We start from the raw sequence: 5621 nt of genomic DNA, 5'->3' as shown, positions 1-5621 counted from the left end.
AAAACCTTTCTGACCCATAGAATTTGCCATGGCTCATGACAGATGGTGACCAGAAAGGGACCCATCTTGCACAACAGAGGATCCTGGGAATACCTGGAGAAAAATATATAGGAAAAGACTAAACTTCCTCCTAACAGAAAGGTAGGTACTGAAAGAACACTGAGATTTGTGATCTTATTGTAAATATGACACATGTGTAATTAACACAGAAGAAGTCAAGGACATACTAGTTACATTTGTAACCAGTGTTGGTCCCTTGAGTCACATTATCCCATAAAAACGTAAGTGGTATTAAAGCAAAATTCCTGTACTAACACATAATGCTGCATTTAACCCAGAATAAAGCTGAAACACAATACGATTTATACACTCCAGGGACAGGAGAATCCCTATCCACTAGCAAGCATGACAGAGGGCTACCTATTGATGCGAAAATCCACCTTTGTTTAAATGCTAATTAAACATCTACTGAGAGTATCCAACTCTATGCCAGAACATAGAATAGACATTAGGACAGTAATGTGAAATAATATAAAAAGCATTGGCTTTCTCATTATGTGATCCAGGTCTCAGTCTCCTAATGTGTGAAACAATGATAATAGTCTTCAAATGGGTATTGAGGGCCTTAAGTCCATCATGTATTTTAATTGCCTAGACAGTGTGTGACATAGCAAAGACTAAAACTCAGTGCCCTCCCTCTGAGAGCTAAAAGAGTGGAAAAACGGTCCCTGTCCTAAAGGAGTTAGTGCTATAGTCAGAGGAGCCGAGCAGTCTCATCCTCAGACTGCTATGGCAGTGCTGTAGCAGGGGGTAACCGTGCACCTCCACCTTGGCAGGCAGGAAGGAGGGCCCTGCAGCACACTGTATGTGAACTTGGGATGAGAAGAGGCAAGGACATGGCACAGACAATGTAAGAAACTGAACTGGTTTGAAATGATCCCACCACAAAAAGAAAGAATTCCTTCCTTGAAAATAAAATTGCTTTCCATTTGATTTCTTGTCATTTGCTTTTCCTATAAATGTTTAGCACAGAAAAAACAACTATTTGAGGAATTTAATAAACTATGGTCCAAATAATCACAATCTTAAGCTAAATATGTGTGTGTTTTTACCAGAATTCTAGATTTTTGTGAAATAGAAACACACCTCTCACTTTTACAAGTAGGTGTTCTAGGTGTTTGGGATTTTTTTTTTTTTTTCATTTTATTTCAAAATCTCTGATTTGTCCAACCCACTCCATTGGCTCCCATGGTCACTATCTTAGTTCAGACTTTTTATCCTCTTTCCGTTGTTATTCCCGATGGGCCCCCCTCTCCAGCTGGTCTTCGCTCCAATCTTTCTTGCATGTCGCGATCAGAGCAACCTCACAGGATCCCATTGTCTGCACTGCTTTCCGCACTGCCAGCAGCTCCCCATCCTACAGGAGAGGCCAGGCCACTTGGAAGGCACCGCCACCACACGGCTTGTCCTACCCACTGCCTGCCCTGCATCTTGAGCAGCCCTGCCCAGGAGCACCTCGCATGGGGACAAGGACAAACGGACATGTGGGGCGCCACACCCTGGCCATCTCTGCCTTCCTTAACTTGCTTCCACTCTTCCCTATGCCCCTCCCTTCTCTGTGCTCTGCGTTCAAACCTCAACCACAAATGTCTCTTACTCTTCTAAATCTTCATCCATTCACTTCTTCCTCCAAGCCCAGGCAGACTCTTAATCATGGTTTTCTCAGCATTTACAGAGCGCCTTGGTCAGACCACCCACACAACTCTGGTCATATCACATCGTATTAAAATGAACTGTGTACATCTTTTGTATCCCTAATTTAACGGTGGGCATGGGCAAGATACCATCTCACAAAGTCAGGGCAGCCTGTCGGTAGTCCTTTAAAGTGTCCAGGATGGAGTGAATTCCTCCAAAAATATTTATAGAAAAGAGGAAAACTAGGGACCAGAAAAGAGAAGGAAAAAGAAGCGGGTGCTTTGAAATTAGGTTTAGAATTTAACATAATTGGTTTTTAGCCTAGTTCCTAGAGATGACGTTGCCATACTGTGATCAAGGACAACGCATATCGTTTCTGTGAATGTCACTCACCCCATCTGCACAGGAGAAATAATAATAATAGATCTTACCTCCCTGGCACTGTTATGGGAGTAAATGAATTGAAAGAGTGGCTGTAAGACTCCAGTTTTGAGTTGAGTCCAAGGTCGTTCTGTTTTTTGAAAAAGTATTTTTCAGAAAATTGGAAATTTGCTCTAAAATTTTTATTGAAAAAATATTCTCTTTGGTTGAATAATGATAGAAGATAAAACATGCCACAGTTCCAACTCATCCCCCTTTATTAATGAATTAAGCCACATCAAAATGCAATAAAAAAGGTATAAGAGGCTCCTAAGAAGCATTCAAATTTTTATCAGTCATTTTCCCTTCATAAAATAAGCATTTCTATTAAAACGGTATTACATAAAAATGGAATTTTAATGGGTAAAGATTCTTTAAAATCACAAGACCACCTGGTAAAACGCAGGCTTAAAACTACTTTTCCCTCCATAGAACTTAGAAATGAAAGAAATCAAAATGAAATTAGAAAATGCAAAAAACCAAAATAGCCACAAAATAAACGTACTTCCCAAATATGGAAGTGTCTGGACTTCCAATTCAAAGATGCCATTGTTAAGAATATTAGGCTCAGGGCGCCTGCATGGCTGTCAGCTGAGCGACCAACTTCGGCTCAGGTCATGATCTCATGTTCTGTGGGTTCCAGCCCCGCGTCAGGCTCTGTGCTGACAGCTCAGAGCCTGGAGCCTGCTTTGGATTCTGTGTCTCCCTCTCTCTCTGTTCCTCTCCCCCTTGTGTTCTGTCTCTCAAAAATAAATAAACATTAAAAAAAAAAAAAAGAATGTTAGGCTCTTGCTCAACAGTGACCATGGGAAGTAAGAGATTCTGCATTAGTAGTGAAACCAGATGGGTTATGCAGAAAGGCGCACTGCAGGGAGAGAAGCCACATGTGACTGGAAGACACGGATTATGATACTGCAGCACAGTGGAAAACATGAATTACTTGCCAACAAAGGACCTGCCATGGGAAAGAGTCACAGTAGGCAAAAATGCAATTGAAAGGATGGTCACTCCAGAGAAAAACAGGCTCCAACTTCGGGAAGAGGGTGCGTTTGGCAAATTTGTATCCACAGTCAAGCTGTGATGTCATTTTGGATATGACTGTTGGTGAAGAAATAGAAAGCATTTCAAATTGAGACCTGTTGAGGCAATAAGCATAAATGCTCATAGATTGTATTTGCAAATATTTGGGGGATGTGAATATTTATCTTGCTCATATCTAAAGAATTTTAATTTTTCTTCTTTATAATTTTAATCGAAGCATTACTATTCATTTTTTCTTAACTCTTTCTTATAGGCATCAAATTATAATATCTAAGTCCATTTTGGGGGAAAGAAACACCACCAGGAATGTCCCCCTAGAACAAAATAACGATGTTCATTCCTCGAAACAACCAAATTTGAAGTTTACCAAAACAAAAACAAAGAGCCCACACACAAAAGAAGTCACAAAAATCACATTCTAGGGATTCAGTGCAAGAAGCAGCCTTCACTTGGCAGTCTCATCATCCTTCAGCAGACTTTCCAAAAAAATAACACCCTAGCTCATGAAAATATACATTTCTATTTGTTTTTTTAATTAAAAATAACAATAAAAAAAATAAATAAAACCTGAAGGAGTTCACAGTCATTTGCCTTACACATGTCGATGTCATGTACCACCTCTGAAGGTCAGGAAGGCTATTTGTAGTGTCCATGATTAGCAGACACTGGTCTTCAAGGTTCGGCTTTCTTCCAAATGGTGTCAAATACCCACAGTTCCAAGTGTGAAGGAACACAGATGATCTCTTTTGAGGATTCCACAGGATAATACAGGCACCCGAGCTGTTCTTCATGGAGTGCAGGGCTTCCGCCAAACTGACACAATCACTCTGTGTAAAATATTTCCCTCCTGTTTGAGTACTTCCATTGAAAGGCCAAGAATCAGTCTGAGAACTCCCATGTGGAATCGTCTTCTGGAGTTGTGAAGATTGGAACGGCTGTCAAGTCATTAATCATATCATCAGTGTCTCTCCCTTCTTTGGGGTACCTCTTCAGTATTGGAATACAGTCTTCTACTAGAACCTGAGAGCAGTCCCCTTTCTGATGGTTTAAGGCAAAGCCACATGTTTTTCACATGTATTTCTTACATCCATCAATCACCATTTGGTCAATCACTACCACAGTGACTATCTTTGGTTTCGGTTTAACTATTTACCATAATATGCCCCCATCTCTGTCTCCTAGAATCAGTATGTCTTTCCCACTGTGGTCTTCTTTTCCATTGTCCATGATGGCCTGGGTATGCACAAATCACTCTCCAGCAGATTAACATCTCCAAATTTTGCTTCAAGCATAGAATTTCAATGTTCTATTAAGGTTAATCTTCCTCATACACCATTTCATCTATGTCACCCCCAACCAGGCAACCAATAGCTATAGGCCAGTTAATGGTCTCTCCTCGAACTATAGGTGGTAATCACTCACTATGGTCCTGACTCAGTTCTTTATTCTTTCTTCTACTTTGTCCAAAAGACTGTGGTTCATGTAGATCGCTCGATAACTGTGGTCTTGCCAGGAGTACCCCGACTCCATCATCCCTTGTTTCCAAAAAATGGACTGGAGGCCTTTTAGAATGTTCTCACCATCAGCTTTGGTGCCAGGCATGAAGTCCTGTGTGCTGCACTGTGCTGCTGCCATAGTGAGCACGCACGGCCCTGTGTCATGCCTGGAGGAGGCAGAGGCAGCCTCAGGAGACTGGGGAGGCTGCAGGCATGTCAGGCTTCTCTGAAGAATTTTAATTAATTTTAAAATAAGAGATAAAAAAATGTATGTGAGAACAAAAGACCCAACAAACAAGAGTCCTCCAGGGTATCAGATGAGTAGAGTGCCTCACCTCCATCATCCCTCAGATACAGTGCAGGAAATGTTTTCTTTTTTTTCTTTTCTTTTTTAAAAAATTTTTAATGTTTATTTTTTGAGTGAGAGAGACAGACAGAAGGTGAGCAGGGGAGGGACAGAGAGAGGGAGACACAGAATCCAAAACAGGCCCAGGCTCTGAGCTCTCAGCAAAGAGCCTGACATGAGGCCTGAAGTCATGGACTGAGAGATCATGACCTAAGCTGAAGTCAGACGCTTAACCGTCTGAGCCACCCAGGTGCTCCAAGTTTTCTTACACTAGTGTCTCCCCAGTGTGCTAGACGAACTGGGTCTCCCAAGGAATATCATTCACTGTTAATAGTCTTTTATAATCAGTAAAGATCTAGCTCAAAACATTCAATGTACTTAAGAAATCTATAAGGTCACAAATCACTAGAACTATTATCTCTTGTTTAGCTTTTTTACCTTACTGCCGGATACCATCTGACAATATTATACATTTGCAATATTGTAATGTATAAGAAATATATATTTGGTCAAATATATATTTTCCTTGTCTATTTAGCCTTTGTCCACAGTTCATAGCCCACAGCTCCCCAAACCCTTGGAATTTCCTAAGTGTGAAGAGACATAAAGTTGTCACTTGTAAT

The 5621-nt window shown here is 40.8% G+C and overlaps 1 pseudogene; it reads right to left on the bottom strand.

The window, feature by feature from the left end:
* Positions 1-3828: 3828 nt before the first annotated feature.
* LOC144231223 (spermine synthase pseudogene) lies at positions 3829-4791 on the bottom strand (annotated as a pseudogene).
* Between the last annotated feature and the right edge of the window lie 830 nt (positions 4792-5621).

The sequence above is a fragment of the Crocuta crocuta genome, unplaced genomic scaffold (assembly GCF_008692635.1).
Source record: "Crocuta crocuta isolate KB4526 unplaced genomic scaffold, BGI_CrCroc_1.0 scaffold433, whole genome shotgun sequence".
NCBI classification, from domain to species: domain Eukaryota; kingdom Metazoa; phylum Chordata; class Mammalia; order Carnivora; family Hyaenidae; genus Crocuta; species Crocuta crocuta.
The sequence above is the reverse complement of the archived record's forward strand: the minus strand, read 5'-3'. Positions and strand labels throughout refer to the sequence as shown.